Source organism: Eleutherodactylus coqui, chromosome 4 (assembly GCF_035609145.1).
Source record: "Eleutherodactylus coqui strain aEleCoq1 chromosome 4, aEleCoq1.hap1, whole genome shotgun sequence".
NCBI classification, from domain to species: Eukaryota; Metazoa; Chordata; class Amphibia; order Anura; family Eleutherodactylidae; genus Eleutherodactylus; species Eleutherodactylus coqui.
The window spans coordinates 193,700,015-193,712,291 of NC_089840.1; the positions used below are offsets into that span (position 1 = coordinate 193,700,015).

The 12,277-nt window shown below is 43.0% G+C and overlaps 1 protein-coding gene across 1 annotated transcript in view; it reads right to left on the reverse strand.

Annotated features, from left to right (window-relative positions):
- Positions 1 to 12,277, reverse strand: part of LOC136625914 (cGMP-dependent protein kinase 2-like) — a 214,899-nt gene that overhangs the window by 132,787 nt on the left and 69,835 nt on the right. The window lies entirely within an intron of this gene.

The window sequence follows — 12,277 nt, forward strand, 5'->3', positions numbered from 1 at the left end:
CCTACTCCAAAATGTAGCCTTAGTTACAGGTAATAAAAAAGCCAATGTAAATAGTGTCCAGGCAGAAAAATCTTTTGGAACAAAAATTAATATAAGACGCTGTCTTATTTTCAGGGAAACACAGTATATCAGGGGACAATACAGAGATCTCTCACATCATCTCTTTATACACAGGACTGTGACTGTAACAAGGGGGCACCCTCTATGTCTAGAGGAAAGAAGGTTTCTACACTGACATAGAAGGGGGTTCTTTACTGTAAAAGCAGCGAGACTATGTAACTCTCTGCCTGAGGATGTGGTGATGGCAAATTCGATACAAAAGTACTATAGAAGCCTGGACACCTTTCCTGAGTGATACAATATCATATGTTATAATCACTAATTACTTCAGAAGGGTTGTTGATCCAGGGATAATTCCAATTGTCAGATTGGAGTCATGAAAATTGGCTCCTACTTTATTAGGATTTTTTCTGCCTTCCTTTGGATCAACATTGAAGGTAAGGGTGTAATAGGTTGAACCTGATGATCATATGTCTTTTTTCGGCCTTACGCACTATGTTACTATTTAAAGAAACCTAAGATCACGACAGCAGCAAGTAACGATACAGGAAAAATCTAAAACAACAATATAGAAATCGAAGAAGGTCAAGACTTCATCTTCCTCGGATTGAAATCGACCGCAATGGAGAATCAGGGCCCGAAATAAAACAACGAGTCACACTAGGTCGCAGTACAATGTTAAGATCTGGAAAAACAAAGACATGAGTGTAGTGGCCCAGAATTCCTGGCCCCTCCATAAATGTCATGCATGTAATGTCTTTTGTGTAGATGCACTGTGCAAACTGTCTAGTCTCTTGTTATGTGTATTGCACAGCTGCAGCAAATGAGAGGTTAATGTTTGCATGAGACTAGGAGATGCCTGCAAATGTATCAATATTTGTCTAGTAACGTGATTTCTGTAGTCTATAAGTATGAGTGTTTTGGGTGTGGTTAGAGAGTCAGTCTATCATCTTCTAGGGTTGAGAGTGGAGTGCCGACCACATGGGGGTACCTTCAACCCTCATGTGGTGAAGAGATGGAAGAAGAGGAGCGGTTCCTGAGGGTTCATATACCAGGAACCGTGGAAAAAAGAAAGTGAGAGAAGCAAGAGAGAGTTTGAGAGTGAGCTTAAAGTAAGAAGGCTGAGATCACCGTGCAGAGGTACTATACCTAAGAGTGTCTGTGAAGTAACCCTACCCCTATACTCCTCTGGAGAGTTCCCTTCCAGAAGTTGTTTTTCCTGTCAGATAACATGGCCTGCAGGACCACTGTCATCCTGTGTTTTCTCCCTTACCTCCAATCTGCTGTTTTGCCTGCATGGCTGTCTTTTGCATTTGTGCCCTGGATCACGTTTATCAAGTAAAGTTTTGCCAGGCCCTGACCATTCCCAGGGACCTCAGATATGTTACACAGTCTGCGGCTCCTTACTTTACCGCTGAGGGTCATTCTGGTAGGTAACGGAATGGTGGCGTCATCTGTGACAACCTTATATCTTATTCTTATGTTTATTGCCATCCCTCTCCTAGGAATGTCTGGAAGAGGACCAGTGCTGCTCTGGCAGAGGCTACGTGTGTCCCTCCAGGAGGGAGCCTGGTAAGTGCCATCGTGACAAGTGACCACTCTACCCTCCCAGCTCCCCAACATATGCCCTGTGTCCATAGTCACCCTATGGAACGCTGCATGAGCATTGCAACAAAAAGCCGGATAGTCAACGCAATTATCTTCTCATTTGCAACTTACGGCTGTGAAAGTTCAACGCTGAAGAAAACAGACCAGATTAGAATTGATGCATTCAAACTTTGGTACTGGAGGAAGCACCTATGAATTTCTTGGACCCCCAAGCTCACGAACAAAACAGTCCTAGACCACATTAAACAGAGATTCTCATACTTAGGCCAGATAATGTGGCTAATTCATTAGAAACATCGATTATGCTTTGAGTGGTCAGCGACAAAAGAAGACCTGGCCACCACAGAACATGCTAGGTGGATACTATCAACACCAACACCAACATACAAATGATTGAACTGAAAGTACAAAACAGAACTGGGTTGAGAGGGCTGATCCATAAAGTATGGAGAGTCGTCCCGACTAAACAGATAAAGATATATGGTAGTACAAGTGTAAGAAACCAATATTTACAGCAGTAATACCACCCATTATGCAACAGTAAGGTTATGTCCACATCGGCAGTAATTGATTCCTCTTCGGTGACTTACTCTACAGTTCATTCAAAAGGCAGAGCCCAAACTAGCCTTAAAATAGAGAAGTATTGATTTCTATATTGAATGCTTTGTCTATATTCAATTGACATTGTACGAACACTGCATGTAACTTGCTGTAATTTGCTCATTCAGCAGTCTAGAGAGCATCACTGAACACTCTTCTGGGTAATGTACCACAGCAGCATTTGCAATTTCAGTAAAAAACCAAAAGGTACCGTCAATTGGACATTCTTTGAAGCTTTGTCCTCAAAAGACTTTCAGTATTCTATTTGCTGGTTATCTTAGATGCCTTGAAAGTTAACAGATTCATAATGGCGATCAATGAGATTAATCATACAGGTAATTGTTTTCAGTAAGAGAAACCAAGTGATCTTGTAGATATGATACCTTTTAATAGTTAACAAATAAAACATGATGTTATAGCGAGCTTGCGAAGCTACTTCAAGAACTCTGAGAGGATCCGAAAGCTCGCTATAACGCCATGTATTTTTGTTAGCCATTAAAATGTATCATATCTACAAGATTACTTGGTTTCTCTTACTGAGAACAAACACATTTTGCTCTACTGACTAACTCGGTACTAGACATAATAATAATAATCTTTATTTTTATAGCGCCAACTTATTCCGCAGCGCATACAGAATTATGTAAGAGGGTGGTGCATAGCCCCTGTGTTTTATCATGGTATTAACTAACATATGTGTGCTGTCTTTTTAATTGTGTGTTTTAAGCAATGTTTTTGTTTAAGCACTGTACCCTCTTGGTGCTGCGTAGGACAACCTATTGCTGGTGCAACATGCCAAAAGTCCCCATCGCCCTGGTAACCACAGTATGGTAGAAATTGTGGGGCGGTGCCAGCCCCCTGGCGGAGACAGAGTGAGTAAGTATTACGTTAGTATGCAGTATTCCAAGTGATCGCCGCTTTGCCAGACGCACATATCTTGCACTGATATGAACCCCAATCTTTTGAATGGAGTCATATACATAAGCAAAGTTTTCCTGCATCACACCCTGATGTGGGAAACAAATCATGGCATGCCCTATCTTTGGGCGTGCTCTCGCATTGCAGCCTCCATTGTTTTCAATAGGCTCAGCAGGAGCATCGCACCACATGTTAGGTGCCCACGGTGCAGTGTAAGGTTTTCCCCATTAACAAAAATAATTGAAACTCCGTGATCGCTACTTCACCAAAATGATGTGAGGCAGTTTTGTTACAAAAATGCATTGCATCCTTCCCAAAATCGCATGTTGGTGAGCGCAATATTGCACTTGCCCATGTGAAGTTAGCCGAAATCTTATCTTCCATATCATTAATAGATTTACTTATCTATCAAAATAGATTTACCTACTATCACTGATCTAATAGGTGCCAAAGGTGGGTCTGGCTAATGTGGATTGCCAGCTTAGGCTGCTTTCACACCTGCGTTAGGGTCAGTTCAGGGTTTCTGTTTCTCCGATCCTTTTTTTTGGAGCAGAGAAACTGATATAATATGGAAAAAAGATCCTTTTTTTCCCCACTGATTTCAATGGGGCTTCAAAAATACAGAAAGGCTTTTATTTGCTTCTATTCCACGAGGTTTCTGTTTTTTGGATGGAAAAATAATGCTGCAGACTGCGCTATTTCTCCATGCAAAAAACGGAAACTTGACAAAATGGAAGAAAACAGAAGCATTTCCTTTTTTTGTAAAACACATTGAAATCAGTGGGGGAAAAAAAGTGGATCTGTTTCTTTTTCATTTTTATTTTCATCTTCAAAAAAGGAGCCGAGAGACAGAAACCCTGAACTAACCCTACCAAAGGTGTGACAGAATATATAAAATTAAGCCCTACCGTGAAAATAAGCCCTAGTTACACTGCATTAAAAAAAAAAATACATTCATATGCAGCCTCGGTCCAGGTACCCCCTGCTGTTCTCTAGAGGTTCGGCGCAGTTCCTGCAGTCTTCAGCCGTTCGTACAACATCACTTCCTGATAATGGGATTTATAAATCCCACTTCCAGGAAATGATGGCTGTGAGTGGGTCTTCGACCGCTGCTCAGCCAATCAATGCAACGCTGGATGAACCAATGCGATGCCTGTGATTGGCCACGGCTCAGCCAATTCATAAATCCCGCCTCTACAACACGATGGCTGTTGATTGGTTCTTCCACCGCTGCTCAGCCAATCAATGCAGCGCTGGATAAACGAATCCATCCAGCCATCGCTGCATTGATTGGCTGAGCAGCGGTCAAAGAACCAAGCCTCATCTATCGCTTCCTGGAGGTGGGATTTATGAATCCCGTAACCAGGAAGTGATGTATGAGTGGCCGAGGACTGTGGGAAGCGCATCAGAGCTGTAAAGAGCATCGGGAGGGACTTGGACTGAGTCTGGTAGGAAAGTATAATAAGACCTCCCCCTAGTGCTTCTATTGGGGCAAAAATTAATATAAGACAAGGTCTTATGTTTGGGGAAACATGATATTTAAAAAGCCTAATAAAAAGAGTTATAAAAAAGAGCTATCTTCAGTGTAAGGAAGAACAAGGAGTGATAGAGGAACACGGTACTTGTGTGACCTCCGCGCTATAAATTTGGGGACCAATTTGGGGACCAATCAATCATGCAAAAAAAAGGTTCAGGAGCAGCATTTAGGTGCAAAATAAAGCATCCAGGATGTCGCTTTATTGTATTCCACATACATAAGGAGACAACGATTCGGCTGGTGCAACCAGCCTTTTTCAACTTTTCAACTTTATCTGCTGCTCCTGAACCTTTTTTTTTGCACAATTTGAGGATATTGATCCGTGGTCGGAATCTGCTTGTGAGAGTGCAGGGATTCAAGGCTTCCCACTACCAATGAATGTGGTATGTGGGCGGGCTGCTTTCTACATTCTTCTTTTTTAAAGTATTTTGGGGACCAACCAGATACCTGTTCTCAAGAGCAGTGGGGGCCCCAGTAGTTGGACTCCCACCGATCAGCTAGTTATCCCATGTAATGTCTACCTACTGGAATAACCCTTTTAAGGTCGGCTGTCCACAGGCGTTGCAATATACTTCTGCGGATTTCCACTGCGGGAGCCACCACAGGGGAGCATTATGTCACCGCGATTTTCCGCGATAAACCCATCATTCTGACAGGTTCATCGCGGAAAATCGCGGCATGCTGTGATTTTTATACATGAGCGGAGTATCGCTGCAATTTTCCGCTTATGTACATCAGGCTGAGCTTTCCATAGTTATCCAATGGAAAGCGTTCGTTGCGTTACCCGAGTGCAGATTATCGCCACGGGTAATGCAGTAAAATATCGCCCATGGACAGGAGGCCCAACAGTATCTGGGTGTAAAAGATTTTTCATACAATGCACAATGTGAGAAATGAACCAGATAAGTAAGAACCTTAAAACAAGGAAAGTGGAGATTTTGGAGATACAGTATATTAGAAAGATTGTAAATGTAACAAGTTCGCTTTTTAGTTACTGTATCAGCAGAACACTTGTACTCGTAAATATGGCTTTTCTACCTCTCCTTTGTCACATTATAGCTAATATTCATTTGCTTTCATTATTTGTAATTAGTTTCCCCTCATTGTTTATGACTACAGAATATGCTGGAGCTATAAAAATAAAGGTAATTATATCTTTGTCATTATCGGCCATTTTCTGATCTGTTTCACAGCGGCGCCACAAATAAGAGCAAAACCTGAAATGGGGATACAGATGAGGAGCAACTTAACATTTCAACCCTGATGAAGCTATCAGCGTCTTCTGTTAATTATACCCAGGATCAGTGAGGATCATTATATCTTCATGGACTCTCTTCTTGCTTTACTACAAGCTGCTGCTTAGGAACCCTCCATTTCTTTTTTGTATTTGATGTTTCACTATATGATTTTATTTTTGAATTCACATGTATTTATAGATGGATATTTGTATCTATTTTTGGATATTATTTACCTCTAGCACTTTATTACTGTGGCTTATAAACACCTTATTTGTGTATCTGACATCCAGAATAAAATACTGCATTGAACATGCTTCTTGGAACGCTGCCATTGCTTGGGAAACCCGTGTCTTGAGCTTTTTAAGTGTTTTTAACTTTTTCTGTTTCTGTTTTGTTCAATAAAACTATTTATACATGTTCTCGTTATAAATATGTACGCACACTGTGTCTGTCGTCTTTTTTGTAACTGAAATTGGTAGCATTTAATTCTTTTTTGCATTAGTTGATTATTTCTCATATATTTTGGTGCCCCCTAATTTCTTTATGTCGAATAGAATAAGGATAATACACATTAGTGATGCCATATCGTCGCAACGCAGGGATATTCTTCCCACTGGCATATGCGCAAATATGGTCGCCCCTACGGAACGTATTTTTGCATGAATCAGTGTAAAGTTTTTTTTTTACATTTCAAACTCCTTACTATTGCACAAAAAAAGCAGAATGATAGGTCCTGCCCTTTCTGTTCTCGCATGTAGAAATGCTAGAGATCCAAAATCAGGGTCGTGTGAATAAGTCCTTAGGTATAGAACAGGCACTATTCAAATAGGGATAAAGTGATATTAAAGCACCAGAATAATGCAAGAAAGTAATGTTGCAGTAATGGAATCATGTACACAGCAGGGGTGTAACAAGTAAGCATTTACCTTGTAGCTTTCCTATCTGCTTGTCAGTAGTAGCAACTTGTTGTATAACAGCCTGTAAAAGGGTGGTTTTGTGCATTTTTTGAAAAGTTTTTTGTGACAGCTTTTCATTGAGTTTTCTGAGCCAACGCCAGTAGTGAATTCAAAAGCAATGGGAAATAAAAGGGACGGACTTATACTTCTTCCTGCTGGCTCTACTTCTGGCTTTGGCTCAAAAAACTTCATTAAAAACTGAAAGTTTGTTTTACTGTTTCACAGTTACTACAGTCACAGGTACATTACTTAGTGTTGCTGTATAATGTCTTCTACGCTGCTGCTGTTTCTCTGTATATGAGAGATCGTGATGGGGGTGCAGCATCTCCTCAATGTGTAGTACATGGCAGACATCACAGCAGCTAGTCTCTATCCACCAACTCAGAGTAAACTGGGAATTACAGAGACAGCATGATAAAATGGCCACAAATAGTGCTATTCCAAATGTACACAGACAAAAGCTTCCAAGTCATCTAAGGCTGGATGTCCACGGGCAATGATCTGCCGGTGATAAATTGCCAGTGGATCACGCTGTGTAAAGCTTTCCATAGCATTGCTATAGAAAGTGCAGCGCCGGCGTCCACAAGTGGAGAATCATAGCGATTCTCCGCTCGTGGGATCTAAATCGCGGCATGCCGCGATTTGCTGTGATTCTCCGCAGTGAGCCTATCTATTAGATAGGCTCACCGCAGAGACCTGACAGCTCGTCCCTTGTGGTGGAATATCGCTAGCGATATTCCACCTCGGCCGTGGACAGAGGGCCTAAAAGTTTAGCTATCATTTAACTTTCTAGATTGGAGAAAGCATGGTGCACAAGCCAATGGTTCTTATACATTCCCCTAAACAGAATGCCACTCTGGTGATTAAAGGTTGTCCCACAATTGCAAGTTATCCCCTATCCAGAGAATAGGGCCTGACTGCTGAGACTCCCACCAATCTTGAGAACAGGTCTTCTGTCCTCCTATCCGTGTTGCCAGAGGCGTAACTTGAAGCTTCGGGGCCCCATGGCAAAATCTGTAACAGGGCCCCCAACTGTAATGCTTTATTTATAGTTCTAGGCTTCCTATATGGAGAAGAGAAGCCTTATGGGCCCCCTAAGGCTCCTGGGCCCGGATGCAACCGCATCCCCTGCATCCTCTATAGTTACGCCCATGTGTGTTGCTACTACACACTAAAGGGGGACTGAATAAAGCACTGGTCACACAAGCCCACTAGTGCTCCATTCACTTTCAGTGGAACTGTGGAGATAGCCGAGTGGCACCCACTATTTCCGTCAGCCCCCTGTGGATAGGGGATAACTTGTAATCATCTTACAGCCACTTTAAGCTATAAGATTCACTATGTTCCATGTGATTTATCAAGGTCCCCTATTTAATATTTTTAATTCATTACTGACTTATGTGGTTTATAAAAACACACCAAGATTAGTTGAAAGGGACTTTCAAGTAAAGTAATAGCAAAGTACAATGTAGGGTAGAACACTTGTATATTTTAAAACTTCTGTATGCGTGGGAAGTGGAAGCCTGCAAAGAAATGAAGAAATGCTTTCAAGGCACCTGGCCAGCTGTACTGGGAAATGTCAGGCAGTTTAACATTGAGACAGAGTGTTATTAGAATGAATGTTCCTGAAGGTGGTCCTGTTTGTTCAAGAATTTGTTTTTACCCTTTGCATTTTATCATTTTCACGTACGAATAATTTATAGTGTAGAAAGAAAACAAGGCAGCATACTAGCTGAAGAGAAGTTTTTGTACAAATTCAATTTTCATTTCATTTGTCTGCAATAGCCTACAAATTAATATATCTACAATAGGCACACAGTGTAGTTGTGGGGAAGTTATATGACAGGTGTTTCAATAATGCAGAAAAGGAGGAGATGGTAGGATTACATACCAGACTATTGCTGCTGGAAATAGCTCTGGAGCTAATAACTTGCCAGTCACAAATGACCTATTAAACCTTGTTGATGACATGTCCTTAATAGGCCCTGTCCTTAAAAGGGTTTTGTCATTAAAAAAATAATTAATACTTACCTATTCCTCCACAGGCAAACTACTTATCTTCTCCTCGCTGATCTTCTCCAGTCCCCCAGGTCACCTCACCTACAGATTCTTGTAATGGAGCGGCCATTCCCAGCATTCTCCTTCTTGCAGGTCAGTGTAGGTACGTCACTAGTGACATAATGTTCACTGCCTAGGAAGGAATGCCGATCTATTGCTGAGACTGCCGTCTGCCACGAGAGTTCATGTACTATTGCAGCAAGAACCAGCACATTCGCAGTTTCTGCAATAACTCGGCACTCCCTGCTACGCTATGAATGCTACGTCACTAGTGACGAAGCGTACATTGGCCGTCAGGAAGAAAACTGAAGAGAATGGATGCTTCGGCACTAGAAGACAAAGAATTGGCCGGGTTGCAGTGAGGTGACTTGGGGGGACTGCAGAAGACTGGCGAGCGAGGAATAGATGAGTATAGTTTTTTTTTAATGACAGAACCCCTTTAAGGGGTTAGATCATTTATTACAAGTGGACTAAGTAGGGGTGGAACTCCTATTACTATTCATAAGGCACTTGTACCTCGTGTGTCAATCCCTTTTCCCCTCATATACTGTTAACTCTTGTGGACAGGGTCCTCATCCGTATTGTTCAATTTGGTTATTAGTTTTATGCTGTACTAGCTTCTTACCTGCGACTTTGACTGCGTGGAATTTGTAATTTTTTTCTAATCTGTGTTTTGCTGTAGATGCACGACGCTCAGCATCTATGGTCCGGCGGCCCTGAGATTGCTCCACTGTCTATGTAACACTCAAAGACACATGACAGTCAGCCTCTTAAGTTTTTATGGACCTAACATTGCCCCAATGTATCTCTAGTGTAGTGGCCCAGAGGCAATGGGGCTTCTTCATTAGGTTAAATGTTTGTCTTGTGCAATTGTACTGTCAGTGTCTTCTACGTTGTATCCATTTGATGTGTATTGCACCTCTGCAGTACTGAATGGGTTAACGTCTGGGTTATGTCTGAGAAATGTATCAAGTTGTAAATCATGTGATCGTGCTATGTATATGTGTAGGCAAGGTGGATGTGAGTCAGTCAGGAGCCGGCAAGGGAGTGAGCCACACAGACACTATCTGGTCTGTGTGGTCCTGTGTAGGTGAGGCTGAGAGATATTCCGCAGCGTGGCCTGGGCCTACACTACCCAGGATGTGCCGTGCCACTGTCTGCACTGAGAGTAAGAGAGAAGGAGAAGGACAACAGAGGCGTGAGTGATGACCGATAGAGAGTTAGAGAGAGAGAGAGTCACCGGGAGCAGGATCGTACCATTAACTGGAACTGTCGATTGTCTGGATTACCCTGAGAAGCATCCCTGTCACACCACCCTCCAAATGTTGTATTTGAGCCAGTTTGCTGATACAAGATGGATTGTGCTAAAGTTGAAGTAAACGGACATTACCGACCATTCCCAGATTGTCCAGTACATTTTCCCTGTGTGTGGACTATATTATTCAGGATGTTGGAGTTCACCGCAGAAGATGGAATGGTGGCATCATGTGTGACAAGAAGACTACAGGTAACCTCCAGTTACATCCCCTGTGATCTCCCCTTGTCAGTAACGTGGTCGGGTCCTGAGCTACCCCCAGGGAAGGAGATGGTAGAGCCCTGTCACAAGGCCTTTATCAACTCCGCTCCCGCCTCGGCTGTGGGCCCCCTTTTCGAACAGTGCAGGGTGGGGTTATGGCGTCACGAACAGGATGATTCCTCCGCGCCTTCAGTAAAGAGTCGGGGAAGAAGTGCCTCCACCATTACTTACAACCATGGAGTCAAGTCTACACCCGTGCCTGAGTCTCTACAGAAAGTTAAGTTGTGTCGGATTCCAGACCATGGAAAGAGTCAGAAGAGAGTCGGGACTGAGTTATCTAAAAGAATGAGTAGTAAATGTATCATGGATGCGCTACTGGTCAAGCAAGGAATGTGTGGTGTTGTTGGACAGAGTGGAATTGCCTGCCCTACACTTTATATTGGAGAACGATGAAGGTAACATGGACAATGAAGATGGCGCCAGGGCTTCTCCTTCTTCTGCCTACACAGAGCCCACAAAAATTTCCTGCTGCTCAGTTCCCGCCGTGGCTGAGAGTAAAGTAGGGGGCGTTGACCCCACCGTGAAGCTACAGCAAGATGATGGAGACCGCCCAGAGGAGGAGTCACAATTGTTGGTTAGTGAGCCTCTGGACTTGTTTCAGGATATCAATTCAAACACTCCGGCAAATAACATGCTCTGCTGCATGCCTGCTGGATATCCTCCACCGCAACCCAGGTTCTACTGGAATGATGAGCCAGAACTGATAGCTGAAAACTCTCCAATATCCCCACCAGCAGAGGAGCATGTTGTAGAACCACAGGACCGCGAGTCTGTCCCTGCAGAGGCTGTATCTCCCCTAGCTGTTGCTAGGGGAGATACAGCCAAGGAGATACGGCCGAGGAGACGACAACTATACAGAGTGCCGGGTGGACTTGTGGAGTGACCATACCTGCCATGGATCCTCATCCCCTGGGAGAACAGGGAGGGGAGAGCCACGTTTCCACCGTCCATGCTTCCGTTCATCAGGGAATTTGGAGACTCCAACTTTGGCTTCTATTTTGTTGATGAGCGCCCATGAGGACCTCCAGAGAGACTGCAGCAACCCTTCAGCAGTGTGGTGGTGTCACCAACCCACCTGGAGCCAGATCCTGAATCAGAGGACTTTCCACGAACCCGACGGCAGTCAACAGATGACTGTTTTGAGTCGGCTCAGGAGGAGGACAATGATTCGGAGGTGAGCTTCTGTACACAGGCCAAACAGTCTTTGAGCTCATCTATAGGAATCAGCTCATGCAGCAGCAGAGAAACATCCACAGGCTTCAGCACTTATTCAGAGACTGAGGAGCCCACCAGGCCACCTATTGTTCTCCAAGTGACTTGGTGTTAGAGGAACTTCATGTTTGTTTATCTTGTGTTTTGAGCTCTGTCTCAGAAATGTTATTGTTGTTCTTTTTTCTCGTTATGCACGTAAAAAGAGGACTGAAAAGTTACTCATTCCCTTTGCATAGTGAAGTAAATCCAATGTTTATAATTGCTTACACTTTCATGCATAATTTACTTGCCTAATATTTAAAGTAACGTTTTAAAATGTTTAAGAGAATGTGAAGGAAAGTAGAAGTCCGTAAAGTAAACAAATTCTGTTTGCGTAATTGACTGTGTGCATTTGGGTGATATATGTCTGCATGAGCTTGGAGGTTTGATTGCCTTTCTCTACTATAGCACTTAAGGTACATTTACACTCATAGATGATCGCTCAAAGTTCCTCAGAAACTGACAGTTTTGAGCG